The 23403-nt window shown below is 42.8% G+C and overlaps 8 non-coding genes across 8 annotated transcripts; 2 read left to right on the forward strand and 6 right to left on the reverse strand.

Moving 5' to 3' along the window:
- Positions 1-2352: 2352 nt before the first annotated feature.
- Trnac-gca lies at positions 2353-2424 on the forward strand. The gene has a single exon. It is a non-coding gene; the product is annotated as a tRNA-Cys (tRNA).
- A 3161-nt stretch (positions 2425-5585) lies between these two features.
- Trnac-gca lies at positions 5586-5657 on the forward strand. Its single transcript has one exon. It is a non-coding gene; the product is annotated as a tRNA-Cys (tRNA).
- Positions 5658-7110: 1453 nt separating this feature from the next.
- On the reverse strand, positions 7111-7182 carry Trnac-gca. Its single transcript has one exon. It is a non-coding gene; the product is annotated as a tRNA-Cys (tRNA).
- A 6343-nt stretch (positions 7183-13525) lies between these two features.
- Positions 13526-13597, reverse strand: Trnac-gca. Its single transcript has one exon. It is a non-coding gene; the product is annotated as a tRNA-Cys (tRNA).
- An 857-nt stretch (positions 13598-14454) lies between these two features.
- Trnac-gca lies at positions 14455-14526 on the reverse strand. Its single transcript has one exon. It is a non-coding gene; the product is annotated as a tRNA-Cys (tRNA).
- A 1813-nt stretch (positions 14527-16339) lies between these two features.
- On the reverse strand, positions 16340-16411 carry Trnac-gca. The gene has a single exon. It is a non-coding gene; the product is annotated as a tRNA-Cys (tRNA).
- A 5678-nt stretch (positions 16412-22089) lies between these two features.
- Positions 22090-22161, reverse strand: Trnac-gca. Its single transcript has one exon. It is a non-coding gene; the product is annotated as a tRNA-Cys (tRNA).
- Positions 22162-22979: 818 nt separating this feature from the next.
- Positions 22980-23051, reverse strand: Trnac-gca. Its single transcript has one exon. It is a non-coding gene; the product is annotated as a tRNA-Cys (tRNA).
- Between the last annotated feature and the right edge of the window lie 352 nt (positions 23052-23403).

Genomic DNA, 23403 nt, shown 5'->3' on the forward strand with positions numbered 1-23403 from the left:
AACACTGACCACTGGATTGAACAGAATCTTGCAGAGACAATTGCTTTTTCAGTACTTCTTAGTTTTCTCACGTTTTACTTTATCCATGCATTCACTCAGGAGTTGGATTAAAGTAGTCTTTTTTCACAGCCATCAGCATCTATGGTCCAGTCAGAGGACCTTCATCGGTCTTAGAGATTTGGCAGAGAGTGAAGTATCCGCATAGTAGTAAAATCTGTCTTGTGTCTAGCTTATGTGCCAGTGAAAGTAACATTATGTCTTAGTCAAGCTTTAAAGAAAATCCCTATAGAAAGGATCAGTGTACCTTATCAACAATCTCAAAACTGAAGACTGTAATGGCTTTCTATGATTTTTGTAAAACAAATTACTTTTTTTGGTAGAACATCTCAGAAATTGTGTGGGCTTACATATATAGCTGATTAAGTCCAGTTCACTATTTTTTATTATATTTCACATTAATTATCTTTCATGACTTCTTTTTATAACTACCTAAAACATCTTTCATGTTGCCTCAGATTTATATAAACAATGGTAGTTTATACCTTAGATCAATTACAAACACTTTCCTGTAATAAAACTATTTTGGAAGAATAAATTCTTAATTTCTACACTGAATGGAAGAGAAATAACCATTTAAAATGGAGGCTTGTCAATCAAGGCTTGCTCTGGCTTTGTGTGAAGCCTTATTTTACTACTGAATTGTAAATATTCTTTGTCCTCCAATCTCTCTTATCTGTGCATAACACTAGTGTCTGAAACCATAGAACTTGTTCTGTGGTGTGCCTTATAGGCTCCTTCAGAAAAATGGAAAGTTTTTCTTAACAATAGACTCACTTTTTATTTAGTGCTTTTTCTTCCTTAAAACCTTTCAATATTCCAGTTTTGTGACTACTCAGATATTTGGCTTGGCATTGAACATTGGTCCCTTCCCCCTCCCAGCCTCAGCTGCCTGCTAATGATCCTGAGAAGATACCTGAAGGGTCAGCCTCCTTTCTGCCCCCTCCCTCCTGTCTCAGCCCTCTGCCCAATCCTGGCAGCCCTCTGGAGACTCCACCTTTCCTAGAACTTCCCATCAGCATACACACCTGATAGATTTCCTAGATACCATCTCTTAGAGCTCCCTCACCTGTGGCGCCTACAGCTCCAGGTTCTCTGTCTCCCCTTGAGACTTCACCTCTTTAGGGATCATCCCCCTCTGATCCCAGTGTTCCTCACCCTCACTCAGGTCTTCGAGGGTGTTTCACATGCCCTGATTTTCACAGACCATTTCAGAACCTGGATAACAATCGTATTTTCCTCCCCTTACTATAATGTCCTTCCTGAGAGTGTCAAGAATTTAATGATGGCTGGCATGTGGCTTAGTGATATAGTGTTTGCCTAGCATGGATGAAGCCCTGGGTTCAATTCCTGAGAACTATATAATCATAAAAATCTGAAAATGGTGTTGTGATTTAAGTGGTAGAGTGCTAGCCTTGAGCAAAAGGAGGGACAATGCCCACGCCCTGAATTCAAGCCCCAGAACTAGTAAAAAAAAAAAAAAAAAAGGAATGTAATGCTTGGACCATTTCAGGTTTTGGAAGCCTAAATTAGAATCAGAGAGAATATCTAAAGACAAAAGGTATTCTTATTGAATACTTGCATTGTAGCATCTGTCTGTGATAGCAGTTTGGACATGTTTCATGTTTTATGCCTGAATCGTATTCCACCTTGTGAATGTGCCATCATGTTTTAATCACTATTTGGATGGCTACCTTTAATCAGTATTTAGATGGTGGCAAGTGTTCTACAAATTCAAAATAATGCAATGAACCTCCACAGACACATGTCTGTGTATACTTTCCTAAATATTTCTGAAAAATAAAATCCTAAAGTGAGCTCGTTACCATATCATTTTTCCCAAGTAACATTTTTAATAGAAGAAATGTGTTCGATGTGGAACTGTTGAAGATAAATAATAAAAGCATTTTTAAAAGCTGAACTCATTTATACTTCCCTTTTTGCTCTGAACTTTCTTTCATGCAGGAGGCAGTATTGTGATCTAGTAATACTTACATACCCAATTCAATGCAGGGATTGTGGATATAAATGCTATAGCTTATTACATTGTAGCTACTCAATAATTGGTATGGATGGAAAATTATCTGGATGATTTGAAGGTCTCAGCTGCACAAGTAACCAAAGCCACAAACGTACATACAGATATGATAGTGAAAGAAGAGAAAGAAGTTTGTAAAGGAGCTTGGAATCCAGAGCTCAGAAATACAAAGCCAACCATCCAAACCAGCAAGATTGCCTTGCTCTGCTGTTCTTGACTCATATAAAGGAAAATAATTATACTGTTTCCTCAGATCAGGGGGTATAGCTCAGGGGTAGAGCATTTGACTGCAGATCAAGAGGTCCCTGGTTCAAATCCAGGTGCCCCCTGTTTTGCACCCCTCCTTTCTTGATTTAATGTTCTCCATAACAGATGTGTCTTCAGTCATTCCCCTCTGGCAAAATGATACTTTTCCCTTGAGATCACCTCTGTGTCCTTACCTGTGCTTGGTGACATTTCAGATGAGTCCCCGTTGCTGAGACACTGTACTTCTCTACAACTTCTGCCCTACATTTGGCTTCATGTCATTTTTAGACAAGCAGGGACAGAAACCACCGAGTTGTTTAAGCATAGAAAGCTTAAGAGAAATATTACTATGCTCTGAAAGGAGAGTAACTACAAATATGCAATAGTTCCAGAGCTGGGGGCTCATGCCTGTAATTCTAGCCACTCAGGAGGCTGAGATCTGAGACTGCAGTTCAAAGCCAGCCTGGGATGTAAAGTCTGAGACTTTTAATCTCCAATTAACCACCAGAAACGCTCTCCCACACTGCTCTGTGGCTGACTGTCCCAATTCAGGACTCAAAAAGGGACCACCTCCCATTAAAGCACAGTGGAGATATCCCCCACCACCGCCACCACCCATGCCTCCAGGTCAAATGAGATCTGGATGCTAGAATTGCTGCTCCCAGGCCCTCTGGGAATAGATGCCAATCCAGGACTCAGGCCAGAACATGCCTTTCACTATGACTAGCAGGAATCCACCTACCGCAGATGCAGAATCACGCCAAGACACTAGACTGCTGTGCGCCACATAATGGGAACACACCGGGAGGCCTAAATGTAGCCAGAACACCAGACTGGCCCACACATCACAGAACTCCAACAACAGACCAGGACACATGACACTATCTGCACCACCCAATGCTGAAGATTGTCAAATGCAAGAAAAAGCCAGAAGTGTTGCTGTAGCTCAGGTGGTAGAGTGCTAGCCTTGAGCAAAAGAAGCTCAGGGACAAGCATCCAAGCCCTTAGTTCAAGCTCCACGACTGGCAATAAAAATCACTAGCTTTTCTGTATGCCAATAAAGAATAAGCAGAAAGGGAAATTATGAAAATAACTCCATTAACAGTAGCCTCAAAAAAATACCTAGGAATTAACCAAACCTAACCAAAGACATAAAAAATCTTTACAGAGAAAACTATAAAAATCTGAAGAAAGAAACTAAAGAGGACACCAAGAAATTGAAAGACCTTTCATGTTCATGGATAGATAGAATCAAATATTGTGAAAATGGCCATACTGCCAAAAATGATATAAAATTCAATGCAATCTTCATCAAAATCCCAATGACATTCTTTAATAAGATAGAGAAAACAATACAAAAATTCATATGGAAAAACAAAAAACCTAGAATAGCCAAAGCAATTCTAGGCCAAAAAAAAGCAATGCAAGTGGTATCACAATACCTGATCTCAAACTCTAATATAGAGCCATAATCACAAAAACAGAAAACTAAAAGTGGATCCCTGTTAGTCATCATTCACCAATATCAATTAAAAGTGGATCAAACACCTCAATGTCAGACCTGAAACTTTGAAACTACTGTGTAAGAGAAACATTAGAACTTATAGGCAGAAATTTCTTGAAAAGAGTCCCATTGGAAAAACAGATGAAAATTGACAAGTGGGACTACATCAAAATTAAAAAAATTTACACAGCTAAGGACATAGTTACTAAATTAGAAAGACAGATAACCAACTGGGAAAAGATTTTTACCAGCAAACGTAAAGATTAGACAAAGGTTTTAGATGTTAGACAATAAAGATATTAGAAAAAGGTCTAATATCCAATATATACAAGGAGCTCAAGAAACTAACCCCTCTCAAACCTAATAAACCAATCACTAAATGGGCAATGGAGCTAAGGGGAGGCTTTTCAGAAGAAGAGGTAAGAATGGCAAAGAAACACATGAGGAAATTGCTCATCATCGCTGGCCATCAAAGGGAAATGCAAATCAAAGCATCCCTGTGATACAATCTCACACCAGTTAGAATGGCCAACATTGTGAATCTGAACAAGTGTTGATGGGGATGTGGGGAAAAAGCAAACCTACTGCAATGTTGGTAGGAATGTAAACTAGTACAACCACTCTGGACAGCAGTCTTGAGGTTCCTAAAAAAAAACTAAACATAGCTTCCCTACACCCCAGCCATACCTCTCCTGGGCATCTACTCTGAGCATCATGAGCCAGGATATGATAAGGATACATGCACATCCATATTCATTGCTGTACATTCACAATAGTCAAGATATAGAATCAACCCAGATGCTCCACAATAGGTGAGAGGATCAAAAAAATTTGGTATCTATACACAATGGAATTTTACACAGCCATTAGAAAGAATAAAATAATACCATTTGCAAAATGGGTGAAATTTTAAAAAATCATGTTAAGTGAGATAAGCCAAGCTCAGAGAGACAAACTCACATACTCACTCTGATATGCAGAAATTAGATCTAAAATGCACTGGGATTTGACAGATTATACAGGATTCTAGATATTCATACAGTCTGAGATCAAAAGAGGGTACTCTTGGGAGAGGAAACACAATGCAATGACTAAGTGCCTCTTCATATTTATATAAAATAATATACATACGTGGTTTTATTTCTGTGACTTCTAATCTGTTCCATTCAAGTCTGTTTTTTGCCAGTATCAAGCTGGGTTTTTTTTATTATAACTCTGTAGTAAAGCTTGAGGTCTGGTATCGTGATACACCTACATTGGATGTCAGTCTCAGTGAAGAACATCACTGGGATTTTGATGGGATTATCTTACATTTGTATATAATTTTTGGCAGTATGCCATTTTCACATTTTTTAATTTTTCATTTTTGATTATACTGTCCACTTTACCTTATGTATGGTGCATTCATATGTATGATTTGGGAGGGTGGGGAAGGGAACAGAACTCAAAGGGAAACCGGTGAAAAGTACAGCAGTGGAGCTCATTGGAATGGATGAAAGTTAAGTCTACAACTTGTGGGTGGAGCTAGGAGGAAGGAAGTGGGAGATATTAAGGGAACAGAAGACACTGCTCAAAAGGAAACGCACTCATTACCTGACTCATATCATTGTAATTCCTCTGTACATTAATTTAAAAGAAAAAGCACAAGATGGCAGAGCAGTAGCAAGTGTACATGTCAGGATGACAGCCAGGGTATGGCCATACAGATTTAGAATGTATAGTAGACATGTATAACCAGGTGGGGGTATAGCTCAGGGGTAGAGCATTTGACTGCAGATCAAGAGGTCCCTGGTTCAAATCCAGGTGCCCCCTGCTTTTTCCCTGAAATAAAATATTCCCTGTCCATCTTTTTTCACCACCTCAATTTAGCTTTCCAGGTAGCAGAAGGAGAGGCAGGTAAGGTGTGAACAGAAAGCCTTCCTGACACCTGTTACTCTGGACAAACCCACCTTCTTCAAAGCTAAATTGTGCTCATTGGGCCCCAGGAAACATTGCTCATTGTTTTATTTCTATTGGAGATGGGGCTCTGTCTCTTGTTAAGGAAAACAGTGAATGTTGTGCAATGTTGTCTGGAGAAAACAATTGATATGGTATGTGTGAATATGTGTGTGTGTGTGTGTGTGTATACACAGGGAAATTTTAAAGAAGTCTTACACAGTTGTATATATACAATTCTGATTTTTGTTGGGCATCCCCACAAGCTAGAGAGCTGGGATGTAGCAGCTCCTGTCTGAGGATACTCTGGGGGCAGAGTTCCTCTTCCCAGGAACACTAGTCTTGTTTTCTGAGACTTTAACCAAATCAGGAGGCCCACACACAGTAGGGCTTTGCTCTGATCAACATGTAGTCATATCTGAAAAATGACTGTACAGCCAACACAGATGTGTGTGACCAAATGTCCATGTATCACATCCACTAACTGACCCATCAAATTAACCAGTGTAATAGATGTTGCCTTAAGCTTGGCCAGCTCCATGCCCTTAAATAAGACTAAATGTCTCTTAACATCACCCACTGTCTGTTCTCATGGCCTAGCCTTTGCTTTGATAGGAGTCTCTGGGGGCTGACAGCAGGAAGGCATCTGAACAAGATGTAGTCCTCATTCCCCAGGGTCATCAGCTGATCCCAGCAGCTCAAGTGTAAGAACAACAGGTAAATAGGTTTTGATTCCAGGTATTAGGCACCAATTTAAATGGTTTTTTTACTTCATGACATGAACCAGGGTATCTCACTTTTCACTAGTAATGAGGTAATCACTGTCTTCAGACCACATCCAGTGGCCTAATAAATTACTGATTCCCTGAGATTTTAGCTCCTAGAGTCACTTCAGAAGCACTCTATGAATCAGGTTAAATTTTGGCACACAGAAGCAGATACATCATACAGCATCTTTACCTGTCAGAGACCTGTGAGCCCCAAGAGAGTAGCTTTCTCTGAGTACCTGGCACATCTCTCCTCCATCTACCTTGAAGGCTGAATTAAGGTGGTGAAAAATTTGGAAAGGAGCTGGGTGTGGTTGGCTCATGTCTATAATCCTAGCCAGTCAGGAGGCTGAGATCTGAGGACTGAGGTTCAAAGTCAGCCCCTGAAACATAACCAGCAAATAAAAGCTGGAAGTGGAGGTATGACTCAGTTGGTAGAGCACCAGCAGTGAGTGGAAAAAGCTAAGCAAGAGTATGAGATGCTGAGTTCAAACTCCAATATCAAAACACGCACACACATAGTAGAAAGGGAACATCATATTCCTTGAGGGGGCAGGAAAAGAAGGGGGCACCTGGATTTGAACCAGGGACCTCTTGATCTGCAGTCAAATGCTCTACCCCTGAGCTATACCCCCATCTGTTTATGGATGTCTAATAAGTACATTAAACCTGCATGGCCACACCCATGGCTTTCATTCTGAGATGTGCACCTGCTAGTATTCTGCCATCATATGCTTCCTGTCAGCCTGGGCGGGAACCACTCTGCACCCCTGACTGCCACCTCCTAGGTCCTGGTAAGGCATGGGCATCAATCAATGGGCATCATGGAGCTCTGTATCCAGAACAGCCTTCAGTATCACCTAGATTCAAAGAGTTGACTGAACAACACATAGATCAGTGAGAAAGTGAGTGGGAGAGCAGGACTGAGAAGAGTTAAAGCTCTACCCTCCCACTTGAGAACATCCGACCTCAACTCTCTGGGGAGGGACCTGGGGATAACTGAGTCTCTAACAAGCCCTGTACATAACTGGGAGTCAGAGCCAGTTAAGGACTGATGGTTTAATCTGTGCTTTTCCATGCTATGGATGTGAAGATGAATGCATGACAATGGTTAAAATCATACCAAAACAAAATATTGCTATCGATCCAACCATAACCAGAATCCACATTTGTGCTCAATGGCCTCAGTGTCTACAAACCTCATGAATTTCTTTGCAGTGGAAATCACTTAACAGGTGGTTGGTGCGGGGCCGTCAGAAGCTAGAAGGGGGCAGGTGTACATGGGGAACTAGTGACCTTGTCCACTCATGGCGGTAACCTAGACTCCCCCAGGCAGAATCTAAAAACACTGAGGGTGGGCAGGCGGGTCCTTGGCACATCCCTGCGCCGACATGGGTGGAGACGGTGTACCCGGGCTATGACACCCCAGTGCCCACCAGAGGTGAGTGCTGGAGAAAGGCAGACCCAGATCTCAGCTCTGACGGCTCAGGTTGCAAGCTCATGGAGGATCTGCCTTCTGCCCACTTCTGTCCTTCCCAGCGAGCCCTTGGCATCCTCCACCGATGTTTCTCTCCAGCTCCCGGTATAATCCAGAGGGGCAAACCTACCCTAAACCCACGCGTGCGTCTCCGCTGAGAGCTCAGTTCGCTCGCAAGGCCTCGCAGCCGGGTGCCAGCGCCTTTCCGAGCTCCGCCCCGTCCCGGCTCACCTCCCTTTCCCGGCCAGGCCTGAGCCCCTCGGAGCCCGTCCCGGCTCACCTGCTCGTTCCCGGCCAGGCCTGAGCCCCTTGGAGCGCGTCCCTGGCTCACCTGCCCTTTCCCGGCCAGGCCTGAGCCCCTCGGAGCCCGTCGCTGGCTCACCTGCTCGTTCCCGGCCAGGCCTGAGCCCCTCGGAGCCCGTCCCGGCTCACCTGCTCGTTCCCGGCCAGGCCTGAGCCCCTTGGAGCGCGTCCCTGGCTCACCTGCCCTTTCCCGGCCAGGCCTGAGCCCCTCGGAGTCCCGGCCAGGCCTGAGCCCCTCGGAGCCCGTCCCGGCTCACCTGCTCGTTCCCGGCCAGGCCTGAGCCCCTCGGAGCCCGTCGCTGGCTCACCTCCCTTTCCCGGCCAGGCCTGAGCCCCTCGGAGCCCGTCCCTGGCTCACCTCCCTTTCCCGGCCAGGCCTGAGCCCCCTCAGGGCCCACCCGGGGCGGCACTCACAGATGTCGTGGCCAGTTCCAAAACAATACTTCTGCAAGGGAGAGGCGTGCCGGGAAGGCGGGGGCTGCAGGCGTGCCTGCCTGCCACCGGCCACCGGCCCTGCGGACCGGACTGGAGATCAGCCCGCCATTCTGATGTAATGCCAGCCTGGGTGACCTGAGCGAGCACGGCCCCCGGGACGGAAACATGCGGAACTGCAAGGGAAGATCATATCATCTCAGGCAGGACCCTGGTGGGTCCCTAGTCACTATGACACCGGGCGGGGAGAGTGAGGAGTCAACACAACAAGAGAGAAAAGGGAAGTCAAGGTTTGGATAAAATGGCACCCGGGCAGAGGGCCTGGAATTGAACCGGGGACAGCGGGTCTGGAGGCCAAGCGCTCTTCCCCAGAGCTCCAAATGCCCGCCTCGCCCGAGCCCCTCCTGGGACTCTTATCAACAGGCCGCAAGCAGGCCCTCCTATCGCGAGAAGTCGTAGGGGGACGGGGAACAGTCCGGGGCGGGGCGGGGCCGCGTCTGCGCAGACAACGGAAGTGAGGCCGAGGGTTCCAGACCTTCGCCGCCAAGCTGGACTCCGGGGAGATGGACACCACCAGCCCCAAGAACGTGCCGGACTTCATCGCGGCGCTGCAGATGCTCCTGCAGCAGATGCATGATAAGTTCCAGATCATGTCGGAGCAGATCACTGAGAAGACCAATGACATGAGCAGTCGCATGGATGATCTGGAGAAGACCATCGCCAACCTCATGAGCCAGGCTGGGGTGGAGGACCCGGAAGGAGAACACAGCATTTCCGCCACCCACAAGGGCTGAAAGTGGCCGATGGTTTGCCTCCCGAGATCTGGAAGGCCATCTTCTCAGCCCAGGGAAAACCAAGCGGCTTTTGCCCCTCGGGTCTACGAGGCGGAGGTGATGGCAGGCCACCGCGCATCCCGAGCGTGCCCTGTGATCTCCCCGAGCTCCACACGTGGTGTCTTTGCAGCTTGGAACTTGGGCCGTTGTCTCATTAAACACATAACATCGGTGGTTCCGGCCTGAGGTTTTCCAAGTGTTTCCGTGCATTTTGTGAAGTCACTTTCTCCTGCCACTCTTTCTGCCTTTTGATTACAAGTTGCTGTGTAACTTTTTCTTAGATGGATCCGTAAATCCTTCAGATGTTCAGCCCGAAGTGACTGTTGAGTAGTAATATGTTGACCACAGTTTCAAATGACTAAAAGCATGTAAAGATGGCTTTTTCAGAAAAATACTTTAATTGTTCTGTTGCAAACACTCAGATTTTAAAAAAAATAGTAATGATTGTAGAATCTGGATGAAATTTCCAGAATCTCAGGCACCAACTAATAAAGGAGCACTTCACCCAGTCAGGCTGTAGTCACTTCCTGCTTTTTAAAGGTTTAACACAGCGAATGGCCACTAACTTCAGCATCTGATGTCATGCCTTAGGCTTGAGTCCAGCTCCTCTCTCTTTTCAACAGTAGTTCAAAGAACGTCTAGGGTCAGTGAGCTTTAGGATCCTGCCACACCTATCAATTCTATAGTGCACTATAGCTTTTATTGATTAGCGTAGGGAAATTGACAGGCCCAACAACAATTGGCTGGATGCTTTCTGCTGGTTTAAATCACGTGGCCATGAATTCAGCCCTCCATCCCCCATTGTCACCTCTTCATTGCGTTTTCCACATCTATATTCCTCAAGACAATGAATTCTCCTCCTCTCCACTCAGTACCTAACCGATGCTAGGGGCAGATGCAGATGTAGGAATCATGGCTGTGTTAGCAACAATGCTTCCAAACTTCAGTCTCATGCAAAATAGGAGTCTTCAAGCTCTCACACAGCATGTATTAGCATGATCACAGCTAGGTAGCATGGGGGCCTATGAGATGATTTAAGCCCGACTTAAGTGGCCCTGCTTCAGGCTGCTGGTCGGCCTCTGTGAGATAGGCTCTCCTATTCCATGTATGTTCATCGTGGGGTTCCTGATGGAGGAGTAACATCTGTGGGGAAGCTTTAATGACAGTGCTAGAAATGCAATAGAGTGAGCCCAACTGAGCTAGTCAAGGGCAGAGAAGATGTGATAAGAAATAGGTAAAGAACTGGAAGTATCTACCATACTCTACCTTCCTGGTCAGAGGCCACATACAAAAATACTTGTTTGTGCAAAGACTCCCTAATGCCTCATCCAATCAGAATCCAAGCCCTTGTGAAACACATTAAGTCTTGGTGAGGTTCCCTGACCCTAAAAAGACTTCTGTCTCTTCTGTACCACCCCCCTCATACTGAAGAAGTGCACAGACCTACTGCGATGAACATTTATATTTAAAATAGGACACAATGGGAAGTTCATGTAGTCATGGAAACTGGCTCATAGACCATCACACACAAAGGAAAGTGGCCATGAGCCTTGATTAGCTTGGCTCCAACTGAGTCCACTTCTAGACACCAATTTCTCTATTTTCCAGCCTTTTCACAATCACAAGACATAACAAACCACCCAACCCTCAGTGACACAGAGGGAAAAAAAACATTCCACATGGTCAGAATGTTCCTTCATTAAACCCCGTGCTGCTACCCAGATATGGCTCTCAAGCCTCTGACCTGTCTAATACTGAGCTCTACCTCTAAGAAGTGTTCCCTTTTCATCATTGTCCTTCAGAATTTCTGAAAAGATCCCTGAAAAATATGTGGTTGTCTCCGCAGTTAAGTCCTACCTGCTAGAGGATGGATGCTAGAATAGTAGAGGATATAGCATTCTGATATATAACTACATTATAAATCCTTTTTACTCCAGGTTGTGAATGCTTTGGTCATTACCCCCTCTCTTAGAAAGCTTGTGGGTTCCCCATGTATTCTATTTTGTTTTCTAAAGCATGGCCAAGAAATGTTGTGTCTTCGGGCCTCACGCTCTTGTTTCCCTTCATATACTCACCTTTGGTGCTTTACTACTTGAAATTTACCTCCATATTCAACTTTTTGCTGATTATTTGGAGTTACAAGTCTTTCAGATTTGTCTGTCTGGGGGTAGATTCAAGGCACAATTGTCAAATCTCAACCTCCTAAGTAGCTAGAGTTACAGGCATGAGCCACTGGCACTTGGCTTCAAATTTCTTTTAACAATGCTTCCTAATTTATATATTTAGATAAGCAGGCATTCTGGGAACCAAGCCTTCGTCTTCCTAAGAACTCTTTTTGTTCCATCTGAGAGGATACGCTTAGCAAATAATGGTTGCTTATTTTAGCAACCATTAGCATCTAATGTTTCTTTTGGTTGTTTTCTATCACTTCCCTGCTAACAGGACACATTTTCTTTTTTGCCTAGAGTAATGTATCAATGATACCCTCTTTGTTTTGGAGAGACCACTTTCATTTTTCCAATCACATGATTTCTGGACTATTTCTATTGACTCAGAATCCCAATTACATAAAAAAAAAAAGTCAGCTCTTACTGCAACTCAAAACATTCTTGTAGCATTCTTGTCAAAGGCAGCTTGTAACAAATTATTCATGTAATCTACATTTTATACCTAAAATATCCTTCACCAATTCTGTAAGTTCAAGAATATTTCTGCCTTCCAGGTTTTCAGCGTCATATTTTTCTACATTCAATAGTAGTTCCTTTACCGGGTGCTGGTGGCCCATGCCTGTAATCCTAGCTACTCAGGAGGCTGAGATCTGAAGATCCAAACTCTCATCTCCAATTAACCACCAGAAAACTGGAAGCAGTGCTGCAACTCAAGTGGTAGAGTGCTAGCCTTGAGCTGAAGAGCTCAGGGACAGTGCCCAGGCCAAGAGTTCAAGCCCCATGAACTATAAAAAAAAAAAAATAGTTCCCTTAAGAAGGTTTTTCCTTGCTTTTGTTTTCTTTTTGTCTTGCTTGTTCATTTATCTGTCTTCAAGAGGGCAAGAAGGGCACAAAAACGGAGGAACAAAAGGTGAACAAATGCAGCAGTGGTCCTCACTAGACACAATGTGGAAAATTATGCAAATTAGGGAAATTTGGAGAAAGCAAGAGAAGGAGTGACACTGGTCCAAAAAGAAATGTACCATTACCTGACTTATGTAATTGTAACTGATTTATATAAAAAAATTATTTAAAAATTATTTTAAAAAATTTAAAGAGGAAAAAATAGTAGTTTCCTCCAACAGAGGACATTCTGGAAGTTCTGTGTCTTGGAATAAAAATCAGACACTCATTAGAACTACCTAGGACTTCCTACTGCTGCCAGATGTATGCAAGGAACCAATCGTCTTCCTACTCAGAGCACAGCTCTCTGCTGGCATCTGGTCGACACCGCTTGTTTATTACCTATAACTCCACAGCACCTCTCCTGGCATCTGCGGCCCTCTCCTCAAGTCTTGCCTTCTGTGTTGTGCTTGTCATCATGACACAGTTTCAGCCCTTGCATCCAAATACAGCTTCCTCAGTAGGAATCTGGAGATTCACAAATGCAGCTCACCACTCAGGGGCTGGCTGTGGATCCTACCAAGAACCAAGTCTTACCTGTGGACAAAAGCAGATCAGGAAGGTGCTTCAAGAGGAAACCTTTGAGACCAACTATGTGCGTTGTACTGACAGGGTGGAGGATTCTAGGTAAATGGGGCCTGTGAGCTGTTGACTTGTTATAGTGAGAGTACAAATAAAGGCAGATGCGTCGTGACCTCTCATGAAGTCCTGAGTGGGAAGTATTAGGGTTGTTTCTAGAAACCTAAACTAATGGTAACCTATGAAATTCATTGAGGACATATCTTAGATGAGTGTCCTTAGGTACCAAAATTAAGAGTAAATAAGGGGGCACCTGGATTTGAACCAGGGACCTCTTGATCTGCAGTCAAATGCTCTACCCCTGAGCTATACCCCCCTATGTATTAAGTACTGCCTAGATAATTCCTTTCATCCATGTGGTAACACTCAGATATATAAAGTTAAATTATAGTTGAGGTGCAACTTTATAGACCAAACTTGGCTGTAAAAACACCTCAGCTCTGTATTCCTAAAGCCTGCCTATAAATGAGAATCAGACACATCTCCTCCCCACTTCCCATGGCCATTTTGGTTTAGTCAGAAGTGGCTCACTCTCTCCTCCCTAGGCTCCCAGCCTGCACATCTCCTCCAGTAATGACAGAATGGCTGTCACTCACAGTGTCACACAGTTCTCATCTTTGGCATCTTCAGTAACAACCCTACAGAATCCATCTTCTTCCTGGTACAACAGCTGAGCCAGGCTTTGACCTTTGAATCTAAATCAAGTGTGTGGTAGGCTCTGGCACAGAAGAAAGCAACCATAGAAGGAAATGTCCACCCAACCCAGATAACCTTGAAGATGTGATTTGGCTCCCAAGGTCTGATCACCACTCCACTGCACCCAATAGCTATGGTAAGAAGGCACAGGGAGCTGACTTAGAGTTAACAGATACTGTCTGTTCACTGGAGGTCTGCTGTGTGTGTATGTAGGATATAGTCAGGAAAAGCCAAGAAGTATTGTGCACCACAGACAATAGAGGAGCTGGAGTTATTAGATATATGCATAGGGAGGGAAGCCAGAAATGAAAAAAATCTGAAAAATATCAGAATGCAGGAAGAACATGGAAACTAATATGACAGTTGTGCAGGATTGAACTGTATCTTCCAACTCAAGGGGAACTATTATAATGAATGGAAAAAACATAGAACAGAATATGAATGATAGGCCCTATGAGTTTTTTTAAACGTCACAAAAGGGGGCACCTGGATTTGAACCAGGGACCTCTTGATCTGCAGTCAAATGCTCTACCCCTGAGCTATACCCCCTTCCCCATCCTTAGTATCTCATAAGCGCTTTTCACCTTCCCAGCATTCCTTACATTTATTGGATGTTTCTGCTTTTCTCTAGAGAGTTGGCAGACCAGCACTGGCTCCTCCACAATCTCACCTGAAAAGGTCCTTTGGACTCCCCAGGGCCCTCCCCAACTGGCCTCCTCACATGTCTGCACACTCCCCACCATTCTTCAGTCTGTGAGAGTAGTCCCGCTCAGATAACCACTGATATATATTATACAAATGTCTTTAGGATTTCCACATCTGATTTCCTTGTGTTATACTTTATAAAACCTCACTCTGAAAAGACCCTGCCTCACTTTTTTTTGAGTTTCGCAAAAATGTAATTAGAAGACTGAAGTCAACTGAGAACAGGCTTTTTCAAAATACATTCTCTTATTCTTTATTTGTACTTTGCTTTAAAATAAAAGACTAATATAATTAAGCTAGATTCAGTCCATATCAATCTCTGTTTTTCCTCCTTAAACAGAGGGGGCAATTTGATTAAATTGCTGTTCATCTGTAGACAATGTTGGATGAAGAAAACCAATTAGCCCACAAAGACGTTCAATGGAGCAGTTCATTGGGAACCAAAAGTCACATGATATCACAGGTATACTGAGGAAAGGAGTTCTGCATTTTCAACTTCACTTTTATGCCCTGCCAAATAGTCTGGTTAAAATCACTGTCCTGCAGTTTTTGAGTCCAAAAATGGAAGTCACATAGTGTGTCCTACAACATTTTATTCTGGCTGACTCATTGTGTGGGCATGATATTTTTTGCTACAAATGGATCTAGCGAAAGTTGGTGTTATTTAGGAAAAATGTCTTAGGTATCAGAACAGAAAGAACACAATTCAGCAATTTTAGAAACTATCTGAATTAGACTCCCCCCCCCCAGCCGTGCTGGGATTGGACCCAGGGCTTGCACATACCCTGTGAGTGCTGTCCTACTGCCAGCCTCACTTCCTTTGAGAAACCCTCAGTGTCTGCATCTGAAGACGTCTCTCCAGCCTTTGGATCGGGGCATTAGATCTAAGGGTGGTGATTTGGAAAGATAGTAATTTTCCTAGGCCCTGAACAAATACTAGCAAGTACCATGAAGATACCATAGAATGATAACTACACTAGGAGAAGAGATGTATGTCAATTAGATAAATCCATAGTCCTTAGGGAAATTACCTATAATCCTAGCTATTCAGAAGACTCAGGTCTGAGGGTTGCTGTTTAAAGCCAATCCAAGCAGGGAAATCCATAAGACTTTAATCTCCAATTAACTACCAGAAAACCAGAAGTGAAGCTGTGGCCCAAAGTGGTAGAGCACTCAAAGCGTGAGCACAAAAGCTCAGGAATAGTGACCAGGCCTTGAGTCCATAACCAAAAAATAAAAAACGTGGTCCATATAGTTCTAAGGGTCTCAGGTGGCAATCTCTATCCAAGCCCTGTTTGTGAAGACAGTTGTAAGACTACTGAATTACACCCTCATACATGATTAACACTGTAACACTTGTTACTGCCCTCAAGGACTGTGATTTCTTCTCATTTCTACTGCTTTATGTAATAAAAATGGACTGACTTCCTTCACACAGACTTCTATTGGACTTGGAAATTTCTGTCTTTCCCTAACACCTTTGACATCAGGCAAGTGAGTAAGAATAGAGATCACAAAACTTCTGGATGCCAGACTTCAGTCCTGACTTGATTGAGTTGGAGGCCTCTTTACATGAAGGGTTACCCCCAGTAAATGGACAGTATTTCCATGTCCGATAGCCCTGACAGGGAGGTTCTAGGCTACCAAAATTGCTATAAGGGGACACCTGGATTTGAACCAGGGACCTCTTGATCTGCAGTCAAATGCTCTACCCCTAAGCTATACCCCCACCTTCCTGTATGTGTCTAATAAACATTCTAAACCTGCACTGTCACACACTATCTGTCATCATCCTGAATGGTCACTTGCCAATGTTGCCATCATCTGTTCTCCCACTAGGCCCAGTCCTGAAACACTCTTCACCCTGACTGCCTCCTATTCTTTCTTCTGTCGTTTTTGGTCAAGCACAGGCATTACATCATTGAGGTCTACTTATTGAACATTTTTTTGGTTCACCTAAAAGTTTGAGATTCAGATACTTATCAGATACTTATCAGATACTTACCTCCTTATCAGATTTGAAAAGAGTAATCCAAAGCACAGAGGTTCTGATACCATACTAGAGAATGGAGTACAGTCTAGACCAACAATCAGCTGGAGTCTGGGAAATCCATCAGATCCTCCTTGCTGGAACAATGAGGACTAAGCATGAAGACATACCTCTTGAGCAACCAGACCTCAGGCCTATGGATGCTCTGATATGGAATGAGAGATCTTTCCCTAGTGCACTCTTATCCTGAAATCCACTATTAGCCAGCAGACCACACAGACCTCAAGGCTATAAGAAAGCACAGTAATCAAAAGGATACAATGTATGGAGGCAAAAAGCTAGCAAAAGGACGTCAAGGTGACTGAAGTCAAAACGCTTTGTGATTTCAAAAGATGATCAGGGTGATGATAGTGATTTCCTCTTAGGACAACCATTTATTTAATTATTTTAGTTAGCTAAAAACACTTTCAATATGTATTATATGCAAAATTAGAAACCTTCCAAGTGTAAAAGCATGGGTCAAGGGTTACAGGTGCTGCCTAGCAGTGAGAGGCCCTAAGATCAAACAATTAGAAAATCAACAATTAATAAAAATAGAAAACTTCCATAAATAGTAATAACACTACAAGAACAAAAGGAGATTCAAAATACCTTGCTGGTAATTTTTTCTTTGGCAAATTCTTCCAAATAATTAAGCAAATATTATAAAATTCTTACAAATATTTTCTGAAAATTGAAAACAGGCAATTCTTGGGACTGGGAAGGTGGCTCAGTGGTAGAGCACTTGTCTTGCATGCATGAGGCCCTGGGTCCGATTCCTCAGCACCACATAAGCAAAAAGAAAAAAAATGCCGGAAGTGGCGCTGTGGCTCAAGTGGTAGAATGCTAGCCTTGAGCTGAAGAGCTGAGGGACAGCACCCAGGCAAAGAGTTCAGGCCCCACGACCGGACCCAAAAAAAAAAAGAAAAAAGAAAAAAAGCAATTTTGAATTTGCTCTGCTAGTTGGCATAATTTTGCTCTTATATTCAGAGAAAAATTAATGACAATGGAATTCAAAGTGAAATCAAACAAACATCTGAATGAAATAAAACAATATAGGATATGAAAGAGGAATTTAATAAAGATAGAAATATTGAAAAGGAGTCAAAATTTTTGCCAACAGATATAACAGAGAAACTAGTTTAATCAGTCAAAAACAATTGAAAAGCAACTAAGAAACTAAGTGAATGGAATATGCAAGTCCTTTGGATCACCATTAAAAGACCAAACCTATGATAAATCAGGAGTACAGATGAAGAAGAAGGAACACAAACTAAAGGCTAAGATAATCTATTCAATAAAGTCACAGAAAACTTTCTAAACTTGAGAAAGAGAGTATCATCACAATGAAAGGGCTTACAGAACCCCAAACAATAAGATTCAGAAGAGAAACAATCCTGGATATATTATAGTTTAAGCACACAATATATCCAACAAAGACTTTTGAAAGCTGCAAAGGGGAAGCAACAAAAGACATACAAATGTAAGGCCATTAGAACAACAGGTTTCTCAAAGTACACTCTTCATATGAGCAGGGAGTAGAGAATATAATGAAAGCCATAGAAAATAATAGTTTTCAACTGAGATTAGTGATTTTGAGCAAAACTGGTCTTCATTCTTAAGGCAAAAATTAAAACTTACCACAATATATAAAAGCTGAATTCATGACCAATAAATCAGCACTACAGAGTATACTTCAAGGAATCCTACACACAGAAAAGAAAGACAAACATAAAGAAGAAAATACAGGAAAGAGTAAATACCAGAAGATGAGTGGCTTAACAAAGGAAGAATATGAAATAAGTACCAAAAATCACAGGAAATACAATATGCCTTTCAATATTAACTCTAAATGTTAATGGTCTCAATTCTCAATCACAAACTGAATTAATGAGCAAGACCCAACTACTTGTTTCCCACAAGAAACCCATCAGACTGTCAAAGACAAATGTAGAATTAAGGTAAAAGAATAGAAACAAGATATCCAAGCAAATGGACTATAAAAGCATGTAGGAATAGCTGATAAAACAGACTTTAAGGGGCTGGGAAGGCGGCTCAGTGGTAGAGCGCTTGCCTTGCATGCATGAGGCCCTGGGTTCGATTCTTCAGCACCACATAAGCAAAAAGAAAAAAGCCAGAAGTGGCGCTGTGGCTCAAGTGGTAGGGTGCTAGCCTTGAACTGAAGAGCTGAGGGACAGCGCCCAGAGTTTATGCCCTATGACCGGACCCCCCCAAAAAAAAACAGACTTTAAATTAAAATTACTTAGAAGAGATAAAGTCAGTGAGCAAAATAGATAGACAGCATTGAAATTCAAATCACAAACCTGTGATTATCTATCACAAACAATTAATGTTGCCTGGTAAACAACATTTAAGCTTTAATGCAGGAAGTTTCATCCTTACTTGTAGCCTGATGCCACCCTAGTAGTCATGTACCTCAAGTCTGGTCATCTTCCTACAATGCTAAGAGCTCATCATGTTCAACTTTTCCCAGTTCCCATACCTGTATATGCTCATGACTCCTGGCCATTGTCTGTGATAAACCCTAGCCTAACACTATTCTCAGTCATAGACTGAGAGAGACTATATATACCATTGGTGTTTAACACTAAATATTGTTTACAATTACAAGGTATTATAAATTCCAAAATAATACAATTACAAAGCAATAATACAGTTGCAAAGTAACTAAGAATTCTTGGATTTTAGGGTGGATATTAGCAGGAGATGTACCTTCCAACAACCAAAGTTCCAAAATTCATCTTTTTTTTTTAATCTCATGATAATGAGATTTTTTTATTATTTTATTTGTGAACATACTGTACAGAGGGGTTACAATTACATGGGCAGGATAATGCGTACATTTCTTGCTAAGCATTGCAGCCTCCTCCTTTTGTTTACCCTTCACATCCCTTCCCAGCCTCCCCCCTCCCCCACCAATCCCAATCCTTCTCCTTCCTCCCCCTTCCCCCCCCCCCCCCCCCCCCCCCACCGACGTTGTAAAGCTCGTTCCAAAACTCATCTTAAGTGGTGCTAAACCAGAATTTCTAGGGGTAATGTATATATTTTTTTATAAGATCAGACAGAAATTGTGATGCACTGTCAGCCTGGGATACTTCTGTTTGATCGTGCTCTAATGGAGAAGCTTCCATTATGTAAACATTACAGAACAATTCATTAAGTGCTCCTGATATCGGCACAGATCATTTACAACAGGACCCTGACTGATGTCAGGTAAGTATGTCATCAGACAAAAAAAGGCCCAAATCCAAGGAAAGGTAATGATGATGGTGATTAGTAAGTGGGATACTAGATAGAGAAGGAAATTTGAAATTTGGCAGTAGAACACAATATGAGCAGTAATACATAGATCTGCAGTCAGATGCTCTTTTCCTAAGCTACTACTGCTTACCTGACTGAATTTTCTTGGTAAAATACTTCACCTATTACCACAACAATTAATTATATAATGGCATTATAAGTTTAATTCTTTCTCAGCTTTGGGAAGCTAGCAGGCCAGCCAACAACTGACTAGACACATCTTTTTTGTCAGCTGTGTGGCTTGGATTTAGGGCCTGGGCGCTGTCTCTGAGCTCTTTTGTTTAAGGTTAATGCTCTACTACTTTGAGCCACAGCGCCACTTCCAATTTTCTAGTGGTTAATTGGAGATAGAAGTCTCTAAACCTTTCTTCCTGAGTTGGCTTTGAACTGCAATCCTCAGATCTCAGCCTCCTAAGTAACCAGGATTACAGGTGTGGGACACCAATGCCCAATAAGAAACCCCTTTTATGGCCATGAATTCAACATTCCATCCCCTGATGTATCATTTTCCATGCTACAGGCACTTCTTGGTCCTAAGTAAACGGAATTTTCCTGTTGCTTCATTCAGTTTCTGATGGAGGAGTAGCAGCTGCTGGGGACCTTTTCATGATAACTACAAATGCAAGAGCATGAGACCAACTAGTCGAGCAGATTTCAAGCCCCTGCTGTGTCACAGGCTATCATCTTACTGAGTAGAGTAAGTCACAGGACCAAGCTCTAATCAAGGGCAGGGAAGGCTTACAAAAATTTTAAAAAAAAAGAGTAAGTGCCAGATCTGGTGGCTCATGCCTGTAATCCTAGCTACCCAGAGACTGTGATCTAAGGATTGTAGTTCAAAACCAGTCTGGACAGGAAAGTCCATGAGACTCTTATCTCCAATTAGCCACTAGAAAACCAGAAGTGGCACTGTGGCTCAAAATGGTAGAATGCTCACCTTGAGGAAAAAAGCTCAGGGACAGGGCCAAGGACCCAAATTCAAGCCCTATGACCCACAACAAAAAAGGAATAAATGAAGAACTTGGACCAATAGCTTCCTCAGCCCCTAAATACTCAGCCAACCAGAGTCCAAGACCTCATGAACTAAGTTCTGATGTGGCTTCTCTGGATCCAGAGATCTATGATCCAAAAAGATAAAACTCCTTACTTCCATACCCCCATATGGAGAAAGTGCAGACACTCATTGTAGCTCAAAATATTTTTTGTACTATCTTATTAAAGACAGCCTGTAAGAAATAGCTGGTGCTTCCAACATTTTTCCCTAAAATACCCTTAACTGACTCTGCAATTCAAGAATATTTTCTACCTTCCAGGTTTTCAGAGTCACAGTTTTCCAGCTCTCAGTAGTAGATTACTTAAAAAGAAAAGAAATTTTAAAATAGTAGATTTTTTTTTCTAGCAGGAGGCATCCTGGAAGTTCCATCACTTGGAATCAAAATCAAACACCCACAGACACTATCAACATCTTCCTTTTGTTGCCAAACATACGCACAGAAAAAATCATCTCCCTGATTCAGAGTATGGTACTGTATTGACATCTCTTCAACACATGGCCTTCAGTGAGTCAATACTGTAACTCGACTATACCTCTTCTGACACCTTTAGCCTCCTTCAAATCCTCACCTCTGTGTTGAACCTATCTTCTCAGCAGAGCCTCAGGCTGTCCTCCTAGGCAGCTCACATTGGGTGACCAGCTCTGGAACACGCCAAGAGCCAGTTTGTCTTCAACAAGGAGCAACGGTAAAAGTGGGTTATGAAAGAGCAGAAAACAAGAAGGGAGGAACAGCAAAGCAGGAAGGTATCTTATAAGGGCAACTTTGAGACTACTGTGTGCACGTTACTGAAGGGACAGGGGACTCTAGGTGACCTGAGGGCCCTTCACTGGTTATAGTGACAGTACAAATGAAAGGCACATCAATATGACTCCACCTCACACAGTTCTGAGAAGGAGTCTCTAGGGTTGTTTCTAGAAGTCCCAACCATTGCTAACCTCCGAACTTCATTGAGGGCCTCCTGAAAAATCAATGTGGTTAACATATGGTCCAAAATAAGTGTAAATAAGGGGGCACCTGGATTTGAACCAGGGACCTCTTGATCTGCAGTCAAATGCTCTACCCCTGAGCTATACCCCCAGTGGCACTAATACTCCCCTAATTAATCTCTTTTATCTGTGTAGTAACACTTACCTCTGTTAAACTTAAATTATAGCTTCAGAACAAGTTTATAGAAGTGGCCAGACTTGGCTGCATTACCACCTTCTCTCACATCTCTATTCCTTCAGGCTTGTCTTTGAGTGGATCCACTTCCCATGGCCATTCTGGTTTAGTCTCAGTGGCCCACTCCTCCCTAGGCTCCCAGCCTGCCCATCTCCTCCAGTGATGACAGAATGGCTGTCACTCACAGTGTCACACAGTTCTCAGCTTCGGCCTCTGCAGTAACAGCCCTATAGAATCCATCTTCTTCCTGATAGGACAACTGAGCCAGGCTTTGAACTTGGAGGCTAAGGCAAGTGTGAGGTGGGCTCTGGCATAGAAGGAAGCAGTTCACAGAAGGAAAGTCCACCCAACACGGACAACCAGGTGCTTCAGTGCACCTGACTGCTGTGGTGAGGAGGGGAGGGAGATGACATAAGGTTAGCCATTACTAACTTCTTTTTAAATGTCTACTGTTATCTAAAGGTTTGTTCTGGAAAAGCCTTGGAGAAATTTAAATCACAGCTCCTGCTTTCCCTTGGAGAACAAAATAGAGTTGGAGACATTAGACATATACACGAGGACCAGAGTCAGGAATCAAGAAGCTGATGGACATCAGACTGCAGGAAGACAGAGGAGTTAGATGTTGCAGCTATACAAGGCTCACCTGTAGCTTTCTGCTCCGAAAATTTTAATTTTTATGAATGAAAGAAAAATAGATTCGAATATGAACAATAGTTCCTGTGAATTAAAGAAAAAGGGGGTACTTGGATTTGAACCAAGGACCTCTTGATCTGCAGTCAAATGCTCTACCCCTGAGCTATACCCCCATGACCCTAGTAACCACCTAACTAATCCCTTTTGTCTGAGTCAATTTAATCCCCTTTATCTGACCCTCTGCATCAAACACTTTACCTGTCTCTTTGGTCTCCTCTCCTATTCTCTATATTCCGAATCCTCCAATGTGTCAATAAGTAAGCTGATAAAGGCACACACGGTGAAGCCACACTCGCAGCCCATAGAGAATCTCTTCTTATGGAAATCTGTATCTTTCATTATGAGTAATTTTCTTAAATAATATCCCATCACTTTCTCTTTAGTGTGCTTTTACATATCTTTGTTTCAACCTCTGATTCCATTTTGTTTGCCTCCTTCACTATACTTCCTTTGGTCTATTTGCTT

The sequence above is a fragment of the Dipodomys ordii genome, unplaced genomic scaffold, assembly GCF_000151885.1.
Source record: "Dipodomys ordii isolate 6190 unplaced genomic scaffold, Dord_2.0 Scaffold282, whole genome shotgun sequence".
In the NCBI taxonomy this organism is placed as follows: domain Eukaryota; kingdom Metazoa; phylum Chordata; class Mammalia; order Rodentia; family Heteromyidae; genus Dipodomys; species Dipodomys ordii.